Consider the following 12168-nt stretch of genomic DNA (forward strand, 5'->3'; position numbering starts at 1 on the left):
CACGTGTACTCAAATATAAAATCACTTCAGAACTCACCTAGAGAGCTGCGTATATGCGCATGGCAAATAGGTCTGAGGGATTAAAAAATTGGTCAATATGACAATTGAATGCCTAATATTGCTAGCAAGGATCAGCAAGACTGGTTCTTACAAGGTATATGTGCCAGTGATATAAAACGACACGGGACGAGCAATGAGAAGAAACCTAACAGAGTGAAATCTTTCAAGTATTACATCAGGTTGGAAGTACAAAAATCGAGGTATGCAAAAAAGCCTTCTTTATTATTTGAAGAGTGGAAATGGCAAAGTTCTAAGTGCCATTCAGAAAATTTCACAGGAGACAATAAAAACTTCTCAATTTCTGAACTTAATGTTTTGTGTTCAAAATAGACACATGTTTGTACAGGATACATGTTAGTATAAGACTTAAATACACTTCCTTGATAATTGGAATGTAGTATAAAATATAAAAAAAATGAAACTTATAGAATATTCTGATATTCATAGTGTTTATTTTATTTTTTAGTAGGTTATTTTACGATGCTTTATCAACAGCTTAGGTTATTTAGCGTGTGAATGAGATGAAGGTAATAATGCCGGTGAAATGAGTCCGGGGTCCAGCACCGAAAGTTACCCAGCATTTGCTCATGTTGGGTTGAGGGAAAACCCCGGGAAAAAACCTCAACCAGGTAACTTGTCCCGACCGGGAATCGAACCCGGGCCACCTGGTTTCGTGGCCAGATGTGCTAACCGTTACTTCACAGGTGTGGACATTCATAGTGTTCCAAATGCCATGTTTTGTAGATAGGTATTGCAACATGTACATCACAAAGGGGTGATAATGTAAGGTCATGTAGACTAAAAAAAAAGTCTTCTTATAGTTCCAGGATTACTGTTCCAATACTCAGTTTCTGCAAAGTTCTTTATAATAAAGCATTTTTGCATAGTCTGGTGGAAACGATATCATGTTTTTCAGATCTGCTATTTTAGCAGCTGGTAACATAGGTTGTGGGAGTACATGCAGGAAAGTGTCTCTTATCTTAGTAGGACGTTTTCCTTTCCTCATAATGTTCATCACCTTCCACTTTAGGTTTCTGTGAGTTTTCTTGGTAACTATTTGGTTACATGAATCATATTTAATTTTGAGATCTCACATTTTGAGGTCGTAATGACAGAATCTGCAGCATATTTTAGGTCAGATTCAGTCTCCATGACATTGAAGATGTCGAGCAGTTTCCACAACATGATGCACATCTCTTGGAATGCATGCCTTGCAGACTCAATAAGACCAAAATCACGATCACAGGTCAAGGGCAGGTCTTTCACTGCAAGCCCAGCATTCTCCAGTCTTTCCTATTTTCTGCCTTCCTCTTTGTCTCCACATATGATCCATATATCTTAATGTTGTCTATCATCTGATATCTTCTTCTGTCCTGAACTCTTCTTCCATTCACCATCCCTTCCAGTGCATCCTTCAATAGGCAGTTTCTTCTCAACCAGTGACCCAGCCAATTCCTTTTCCTCTTTCTGATCAGTTTCAGCATCATTCTTTCTTCTTGCAGTCTTTCCAACACAGCTTCGTTTCTTACTCTGTCCATTTCACACGCTCCATCCTTCTCCATATCCACATTTCAAATGCTTCTATTCACTTCGTTGTAATGTCCATGTTTCTGTCATGATGTACCAAAAACATAATAAGGAAAGTCATTACGCGATTTTTGTTTTGATCTGCGCAATTATCAGACTAAATGGCTAATTTCCTCTTGTTCAAATACCCTCCTTCATTTATTAATTTCAATAAGCACAATGCAACTTCACGAGAGCCAATGCTCTCATCCCACATACACATAACACGATCATGAGAATCTGCAACATGTAAGCCTAAATCATAACAGTTGAGCTTCTGCTATAAAACATGTTGCTGTGGGTAAGGCTTGGAACTAGTAACACTTGCTGACGATCAGCTGACATTACTGTGGTAAACGTGCATCATAACAGTCTCAAGTACTCCCTTACATTTTGTATGGCACTGATTCAATATGAAAAACTTATTACCAAGAAACAATTGGCATTCAAACAGTCCTCTCTGTAGATTGAAAACTCAAAAAAGTTTCATATCCATTGTTCAAGAATTAAAACAGAAAATCAATATCCCGAATTAAAAAAAAAAAAACTTACAAATTAAACCAAACCCTTTAACTCTATTAAATATAGAATATAATCTAAATTTAACAGAAGAAATACTGAAATCAGAAGTAAACACTGAAATACTGAAACAGTTGTCTTTAGAGACAATTAATATTAGGTACCCTCCACAAAACTGGCTTCATTTATACACCGATGGATCCTTGATCTCCAGAGAACAAGGTGCCGGTGCAGGTGTTATGTGCTGTCTCTTCTCACTTTATAGATCTCTTGGATATGGAACAACAAGTTTTGATGGTGAAATCATTGCAATAAGTGAATGTCTCAGGAATCTTCTATGCCACATCAATAAATTTAGGAATGTAGTTATATTGTCAGACTCCAAAAAAGCTATTCTATCAATCGTCTCTAAACACACACCTTCATCTCAAACAGCAGAAATAACTAAAATGCTCTCTCAATTGATATCACTCAATAAATGAATTGTATTCCAATAGATATCATCCCATTGTGGAATCCTGGGAAACGAGAATGCGGATGCTTTAGCAAAGAAGGGCAGCACTGCTACTTACAGACCTGTTACTAAATCTACGTATTACTCTGTGAAGAGATTTATTAAATCTACATACTTAGACTCCAACAAACAAAATTTGATAACTCAATCCCAAGGGAAAAAATGGAACTCTCTGCATCAAAATCCACGATTTACCACGCAAATCGTCTGTAGCTGCATTTAGATTGGCAACAGGCCATGATTGTTTGGCCAAACACCTGCATAGAATTGGAATATATCAGTTGCCCATTGTGCAACTCAAACCAAGAAATGGATTCGGAACACCTCAAAATCTGTGCTTCAGTGGCTGGTCATGATAATATCTTTGAAAAATATTGGAGTGCAAGAGGTCAAATGACTTTATTGTCAAGCGCCTGGCATTAGAAAACAACAAACAACAACATTTTGTATGGCGTAAGTCTCGATACCTTTTCACATCACGGGACTGAGTCTGTTTTGACTGAAGAAATTTCACAAGGAAATCCATCACATGTTTTGCACATATCAGTTCTTAGCCGATGAAATGAAGCATTTGGAAACTCCTTATTGAAAACTTTATCATAGAACTTATGTAACTAACCACACTTCCTGGATACTTTTCTTTAAATGCCTGATGCATGCTCTTGATATTCAAATCCATGCTCGGCTCGACAAATGCTTTCAACCATTTCAGAAAGCCTGGTACTGTGATCCAACTGCTGTATTGAGTGTCAAATACGCTTCCTTCTGGTGTGTCTTTGTCAATTGTGAAGCCATTCGTTTCCCTAGCATTGATGCAAAGCATCGTTGTGATGTTTCTGCCACATTTACCAAACTTGCTTCTTGCCTTTAAGAGCCAAGACTTTCAAGTTACTTGAATACACTGAACTTACACCAGTTTCGTCGCAGTTGAAAATTCCGCTTGGAGGGAATGAATATTTTCCCATTAGTTCCTCTAGTTCGGCAAAAAAAGCATTCACTTGTTCCCTGTTAAAGCCTGGAGCTCTCTGCAGGCTTGTGAAAATTCGGAATACTGCTTGATAAATCCACCATAAAACTTGTTTCCCACTATCTGCTTTGTTCTGTTGAATTGGTGTGGCAATTTTTTAAGTGCTCAGCAAGATCGTAGACTGGACTAAGAAGTCCGATTATGTTCAGGATAGGAAACAATTGTCCAGTTGTTTAAGATATTTTCCAATTCATTGTCGAATGTTCTTTAAAGGTTTTATTTTAAGTCATTCTCCCCTCTTAAGGGCACAAACCCCAAACACGGTCTTCTCTGCTGCTTCTCTCCCCACCAGTACTCTACTGACAGTCATTTTCCCTTTTTAGATGCTGTCATCTTGAAAGCAAATGATGGCATTATTTTATGTGCCACAATAATTATTTTCTGTTTGGTACTGGAAACACTGGTAGTGTCCAGTATTGGACCATGTGTAATTTAGAATAAAATGCAAAAAATTAAAATCTAAATGCTTTTGTCTAGTAAAATTTACGTCTCTTTCAGCTGTCTATCCCAGCAACGAATGCTAATTTTGTGCAGTGGTTATTTGTTAAACACATACAGTGCTCACAACACACGTGGGTTGCCATCCACAACGCACATTGCACGCTTGTTTGAACATCCATTTTCTATACAGTCATTAAGATGGAATGGGTATTATTGCTGCATGTCATGGCTAGACTCTAGAATACAAATAACCAAACTGTTCTAGCATTAGTGACCATTCCGAGTTGAGCTGGAGAAAAAACAAGCACTGATCAGTAGAGGGGGGAAAAAGGAGTGGCATGTGATTTGATTGTTAATTTTTTTTAATGTCATTACATTCCTTTCCTTACACCTTAATATAACACTGCGTAACAAATTTTAACTTTTTTTTTGTGCTGGGCATGTGATACATGTTTTCTCTATAATTTGAGGCTCCTGAATAAGAATACTTACTTACTTACTTACTTACTTACAAATGGCTTTTAAGGAACCTGAAGATTCATTGCCGCCCTCACATAAGCCTGCCAGCGGTCCCTATCCTGTGCAAGATTAATCCAGTCTCTATTATCATACCCCACCTCCCTCAAATCCATTTTAATATTATCCTCCCATCTACGTCTCGGTCTCCCTAAAGGTCTTTTTCCCTCTGGTCTCCCAATTAACACTCTATATGCATTTCTGGATTCGCCCATACGTGCTACATGCCCTGCCCATCTCAAACGTCTGGATTTTAAGTTCCTAATTATGTCAGGTGAAGAATACAATGCGCGCAGTTCTGTGTTGTGTAACTTCTCCATTCTACTGTAACTTCATCCCTCTTAGCCCCAAATATTTTCCTAAGCACCTTATTCTCAAACACCCTTAACCTATGTTCCTCTCTCAGAGTGAGAGTCCAAGTTTCACAACCATATAGAAGAACCGGTAATATAACTGTTTTATAAATTCTAACTTTCAGATTTTTGGACAGCAGACTGGATGATAACCTGAATAAGAATATGACAATAAAAACAGTTGTTGGTTACGGTTTTCGAGAAATTTTCGAATTATATCTATTCAAAGTACTGCTTTATATAATGACACTAAGGTCAAATATTCGATGTTCAGAAGATTACAGCTTTCTTTTTCTGCATTTTCTTTCATACTGGGCATCAGGTAAATCACGAGATAAAGTTCAACAATAGTCTGCAAGCATATTGGTACTCCACTGTCCTTGGTATCTTTTTTTCCATAGTTGAAATTTCTTGATGAAAGCGCTCACCATGCTCATCACTGAAATCGTCACAATTCTTGGGGGGAAAAGTCAAGATGGAAGTGAAGGAAGTGAATTTTCAAGCACATGTTCCAACCCATAATTTCATACGCCAACAGTAAATTTTGCACTAGTTCTTTATAGTTCTCACTTCTACGGTTACCGAGAAAATTTCATACAACCTCCTTGAATGCAGTCCAGACAGCTCTCTCTTTTCCTTCCAACAAAGATTCAGTGTGATTGTCCCTCATTATTTCTCTAGTTTGTGGTCCATTGAAAACTCCCTCTTTTACTTTCGAGTCACTAATAGCAGGAAATTTTTCCTGGATATGTTTAAATGCTTCATTTTATGATTCATCCCTTTAACAACATTCTTTATTAACCCTAACTTAATGTGTGAAGAGGTTAAAATTACGGTATTTTACTTTGAGGTAGAAGGGGTTGATGTGTAATATTTTTCTTCCCTGGCTCTAGTTATCGTCGTTTTATTTTATAATGTTTATCTTGAGCGCAACTGTCCCATTCGCACAGAAAGCAGTAACATTTTTGTGTAGCCTAATTGAATTCCAAGAAGCAATATTACAATCTTCAAACCCGCACATATAAACCATTCGTAATTTGAATATTATCATTAAAGCACACTTTAAAGAAATACACGTCTTGCACAGAATACTAACACCACGGAAATCTCCTGGTAAACTGAAGCTATTTTATATAGGAAGTCTGTTTCTCCCCCTCCAAATGGAACCAAAAAGGGCAATAAAACAATTTCCACTTTTAGAAGTCATTTTGACAAGGTGGTCTATTGCAAAATATAAATTACAGTAATGTCATTACAGCTCACAGTGAAAGAAATGCACATCTCAAGTAAAATCAGGTAAACACAAGCGAATTCATACTGTGAACCTGTTTCACTCCCTCCAAATAGACTCGTAAAAGGGCAATAAAATAATTTCCATTTCTTCAAGTGCTTCTAACATGTTTTCACATAATGGGTCATCACATTTGTAGAACAAAGTAGTTTCAGACGAAATACGGTGATTTTTTAAATAGACTGCATATATAATGAATTATATTGTCATCTCGAAAACCTGAACGGTTGGAACATTTTGTGTGTTATTTTTTTAATTCGGGAGGTCGAAATTAGTACGAGTTTGTTAGTTTTATGTCTGGTGCAAAATGGCTGTTGACCAGTGTAATTTGATATCAGCAAAGAAAGTATTCTTACACCAAAAACGCATGGTAAATTAACTGCAATAGTTTCGTACGGAAATGTTGTCTATTTCAGTATAATTTCATCGTAACGATGTATTGTACTGAAGTACAAAAGGATGACTAAGAGGATTTTTTTTTTTCAGTTGATCATGACTTCCTGCAACATTATGGCATGATTTTAAGCTACTTACTAGTGTCCTGGAGTTACTCCCGTCTTCTATTTTTAGTACACGTAGGAAACTTGGTAACCCCACCATGACTTTAAGGACACAGTGTGTATTGGAAAGTTACAAGAATAATTTCGAGGAAAAAATTGTTCCGGACCTTTGGTTTAACGTACCAACGCTCTACCACTGAGCTACTCGGGAACTCTAACCGACACCGATCCAATTTTTCCCTCTATATCCACAGACCTCAAAGTGGGCTGACAACCGTCAAGCAACCAACTTCGAGTGCACACTAACTCTGTGTGACTTAAATTGTGGCTTTCTGTTAACGAACAGTGACGTATATTATGCAAATCAAGATTTCAGGTATAACTCCCTGTAAAGTTGATTTGAATAATTTCGAGGGAAAAATTGTTCGGTGACTTGATTTGCATAATACACGTCACTGTTCGTTAACAGAAAGCCACAATTTAAGTCACACGGAGTTAGTGTGCACTCGAAGTTGGTTGCTTGACGGTTGTCAGCCCACTTTGAGGTCTGTGGATATAGAGGGAAAAAATGGATCGGTGTCGGTTAGAGTTCCCGAGTAGCTCAGTGGTAGAACGTTGGTACGTTAAACCAAAGGTCCCGGGTTCGATACCCGGCTCCGGAACAATTTTTCCCTCGAAATTATTCAAATCAACTTTACAGGGAGTTATACCTGAAATCTTGATTTGCAAGTTACAAGAAGCAATTGATGTATTGTTGACAGATTTTCCTGCCTCTTAGGCTACAGTCCCACTATAATAACCAAACATCGGAAGTTATGCAAAACCGAAACACTACATGCTAATTAGGTAAAGTTATGTGAAGTGTTCCGTCTCTTCTCAGTAGCTCAGACATCTGCGAGTAATGCGGAGAAGAGTGGATTCGAGCCTGATCGGAGTGATTATTATTTCCTGAATAACTCGAAAGTGGAGTTTTACTGGGTCATGGGACCGATGTTTCAGTTTGTTTTAGAGAAAGTGAAATAATTACTGCCCAAATCCTATTAGTTATTATTAGGCTTTACATAGAAAAAAAAATCGAACCATTACTTAGAAGATAGTTTGTCTTCTTAAAAAAAGTAAAAAACAAAACAAAAAAAAGAAAGACAGTTATGAAAAATTGTTCTTTAAACATAATTTTAACGTTATTCCTATTGTAAACTAATCTGACCAGCAGAAGTTAGTTTGCGTCTATTCGTACTTGCTAATAACACTGGTCGACAAGGTTTTCTTCACAAGAAATCTGATTAGTGATTCTAGTGCAGTTTTTCATACTGAATTCAGATATGTAGTCAGAACTTTTCCATCAGGCACAGTTTTTTTTGTGACAGCTACTTTTTAAAATCGGATTTTAGCATTTTCTTTGACCTGTCATAGGAACCGTTACCTCATATGTAGCGATTTTATCCAAGCTGTATTTAAGGAAATGATTTGTAATATTATGCTGAAGCACCATAAAACAATCCTGTGCAGGTTCATTCATGTTTGGACATGCTCAGACCTGTTCATCTGGCATTGTGATGTGTCAGTATCGAGCTGGCCGTGAGTTTGTTCAGTAGTGAAATAGTTCCTTCCTTTCGGAAGTGTATTGCGTATGTAGTGCTTAGTGTTGTTCATCATGCCAAGAAAGTGTGTAAATCATGTAGACAGTTTCTGCTATATTTGTGGTGAGCTGACCTTCAAATCTCAGAGGCGACATTTGACCCCACTTGTAAAGAAGTGTTATCAACTTTACTTTGGCTGTCAGGCTGGTGATTTTGATAAGAGCTGGGCCCCAAATACATGCTGTGTTTCGTGTGTTAGATTGCTGACTGGGTACACATCGTATGCCATTTGCAATTCCTATGATTTGGAGGGAACCGAAGGATCATTTAAGTGATTGTTATTTCTGTTTGACAAATATTACAGGAATCACATCTAAAACAAAACATACAGTTAAGTATCCTAATTTGAAATCTGCAATAAGGCCTGTCTTACACAATGAACAGTTCCCTGTACCAGTATATGCCGTTATGACCTTAGGTAATAACTCTGATTCTGACCTAACTGAAACTGAAAATGCTTCAGATGAAAATCAAAATGATCCTACATGGAAATTCTTGGGCTTCAACACCGGCCAGATGAGTGGCGACTGTTCATAGATTCGTCTAAAGTTAGTTTGAAGGCTGTGCTGCTACATAAAGTAATTCTAGAGAAAATAGCCTACAATATGCAAAATATGAATGGTATATCTGTGGTGAATTAAAGGTCATTGCTTTATTGCTTGGTTTGCAACTTGGGTTCACCAAATTTTGCTGTTTTTTGTGCCTCTGGGACAGCAGAGATAGGAAGTCTCACTATGTTACAAAATCATGGCCTAAACGTGAATCTCATATCCCTGGCCACAAAAATGTGTCACATGTCCCTTTAGTGAATCCTGAAAAAATATTGTTACCTCCATTGCATATTAAGTTAGGAGTAATGAAAAATTTTGTCAAAGCTATGGATAAACAGTCTGATGGATTCTTGTACTTGAAATCGAAATTCCCCAAAGTCAGTGATGCTAAACTGAAAGAAGGAATTTTTATAGGACCACAAATCCGGTCATTAATGGGTGATGATCATTTCGAAGGACTGTTAAATCCACTGGAGAAAGCAGCGTGGCAGTCTTTCAAAAGTTTATGTTTCAATTTTCTTGGAAACCATAAAGCAGAAAACTATCGTGACATAGTGACTGATCTTCTGCATTCTTATAAAGCTATAGGATGCAACATGTCTTTAAAAATTCACTTCTTGGACTCTCACTTGGACTTCTTCCCCGAAAATCTTGGAGCTGTCAGCGATGAGCATGGTGAGCGTTTTCATCAGCAAATTTCTACTATGGAAAAGAGGTACCAAGGCAAGTGGAGTTCCAATATGCTGGCTGACTACTGTTGGACCAAGAAGAGAGACGTTCCAGATGCAAAATATGCCCGAAAATCACTATCTACCACTTGCTAGCTAAGTCAGAATGAGTAGTTATAATGTTGAGTTAGATAGCTAGTTACAGATTTTTTTAGAATATCATAAAAATTCAAATGAATATCACAAAAAACTCCTGCCCGATGGGGGAAAAACTGAAATTATATTTGAATTCAGCACGAAATATTCTTCTAGAAAATGTTATTTTACTTCTTGTGAAAGAAAAAAAAGTTCATTTTTGTCGACTAGTGTAATGTTTCCACTTCGTCTCTCAGGTTTCTTGTTGCTCTCCTGAAACTATTCCCTAGGACGCTCCTCTGCTGGACCAGGTGTCAGTTTTCAGGACAAGACACTGGTGATTCACAAGGTCTGATTGCATTTAACATATTTTTCAGGAAAGCTACAGTACAATTCAACCATTAACTGTTTATAGCTAAAATTTCCCTAACACTGAGATTACTTTCATTCCATTTATTTGAAACACTCTGTATAAAGTGTCATTACTATTGCTTACAATTACACAATGTCATCACTACCTCTTTTCCTCATACGTGGCCAAGAACTTGCTCTATCTTTCACAAAAATCACTTTGTTCTCGTCAGATATGTAATAGCTCCTTCTATGTAATCTGTGGCCTTTTACCGGAAAAAAAGTATATATATATATATATATATAATATATTCGACAGGGGTGAAAAGCTAGAACTGAATTTTCTACCACTAACTTTATGTAAGGTCAAGCGTAAAGGCCCATTCACAATGAAAATTAAACATAACTGTAACATAAACAAAGAAGTTTGCGCCCAGGCTACCAAATGGGATCATTCACAGTGATTCACATAAGCATTGACATAAACATTACCGTAAGACGTTAACATGAAAGTTTGCAAACTCCAAACTTTCATGCTTATGCTTACGTGATTTGCAAACAGAACACAATCGTGGAGCGCTGAAGTATACAACAGAATATGAGGAAATGGCGTCGTTATGTTTCCGTGGTTACCAAGTATGTTTGCGGTTATGTTTATGTTCCCATCGTGAATGATGGTATGACTTCTTGATTTTACTGTAACGTTTATATTCTAAAGTTAACGCTTACGTTATGTTTAATTTTCATTGTGACTGAGCCTTAATAGTAACCCAAACAAACTGGGCAGTAATAAAATTTTATTATTCCACGTTGTTCAAGAAAAAAATTACTCGCATGAGGCTCGAACTTGCTCTCATCCATATGACAGACAGCATCTGAGGTATTGAGATGAACAGCCACGCTTCTGAAACTGAAACACCATTGACTTCTGTGGCATACTACAATAACTGGAAGAAACATAATGCGTATGTACAAATAGGCTATCTCATATTAAGTACCAGTTATGTATTTTTTGAATGAAGATAATTCTAAATCTACAACATAGGCGAATACTAATTGAAAATGTTTTGTTTTGAAACAATGTGCAATCGTAATATTCTTAGTTTTAGGGTGCTGTGCAGTTATTAAGTAATACAGATATTTTGTATGGGCATGTATTTGCCAAATAATGTATATATTAGTATTGTAATATTTGGTAGGTTGGCTTTGCCTAGGTTACAATGAACTTGAAGCGCATGTTTTAAAATCTTGTCAAATCGTTAGCAATTTGAAATAGTTTTGAAAAATATTTTGTTCAATATTGATCAAACTTTAAGAAGTTTTCTTCTATTGTATTGAATTGGAAGAAAAATTTGTTCGTACACAAGCAGCTTATACCTTATTTTTATTATTTTCATTTTGTATGATTCTCCGATAAGCAAGTTGTGATACAATAATATTAAATTGGGCTAACCGTCTATACTTATCTAGTTTATTTTGGATTAAACATTAACGTTTTCGGCACTTATGTGCCATTTTCAAATGTATGGAATTGCCTTATTACATGATCAAATACATACACCTTATGTGTGTGAAATATATGGTATGTAACCTTGATGATCTACCATCGTTTACAAGATAATATATAAATTCAATGCCTTCCTCGCTTGCTTTCCTCTATCTAACTTTACTATGTTTTCAGGTATCGAAGTCGTACCCTTTATTGTTTCTAATGCCTGAGATTTATGTTCAAGAAAATCCAATAACTCCTTGAGTGTTGACATGTTTCGATCTGCGCAGCTTAATTCCCATTCGCGCCTACTCTGAGTGTCTATTTTCTCCAGTATCAATTATGATAATAGTACTTCGTGTAATGGAACCTCTAAAGATAGTGCTTCTAACGCATTCATATTGCTCTTTACTTGGCTCACTAATGACCGTAAATCTCCGTGTGATTCCTTGCTCATTGTTGGAAGTGACAAGATTGCTGTCACATGTTTCGACGCAATAAATTTTTCATTGTTGTATCTCTGATAAACCATGTTCCAAGCAGTTCT

At 36.8% G+C, this 12168-nt stretch overlaps 1 protein-coding gene across 13 annotated transcripts in view; it reads left to right on the forward strand.

Annotated features, from left to right (window-relative positions):
* LOC138693817 (DNA mismatch repair protein Mlh1-like) overlaps window positions 1-12168 on the forward strand; it is a 94819-nt gene that overhangs the window by 23978 nt on the left and 58673 nt on the right. Inside the window, exon 1 of one of the 13 annotated variants that reach the window (XR_011330494.1) lies at window positions 8509-8757. The exons of 11 other annotated variants lie outside the window; for them this stretch is intronic. The gene's annotated coding sequence lies outside the window, so the exon portion shown is untranslated. Of the gene's footprint in view, window positions 1-8508; window positions 8758-12168 lie in introns of those variants that run through there. One more of the 13 variants, XR_011330491.1, reaches the window with a different exon arrangement.

The sequence above is a fragment of the Periplaneta americana genome, unplaced genomic scaffold (genome assembly GCF_040183065.1).
Source record: "Periplaneta americana isolate PAMFEO1 unplaced genomic scaffold, P.americana_PAMFEO1_priV1 scaffold_22, whole genome shotgun sequence".
NCBI lineage: Eukaryota > Metazoa > Arthropoda > Insecta > Blattodea > Blattidae > Periplaneta > Periplaneta americana.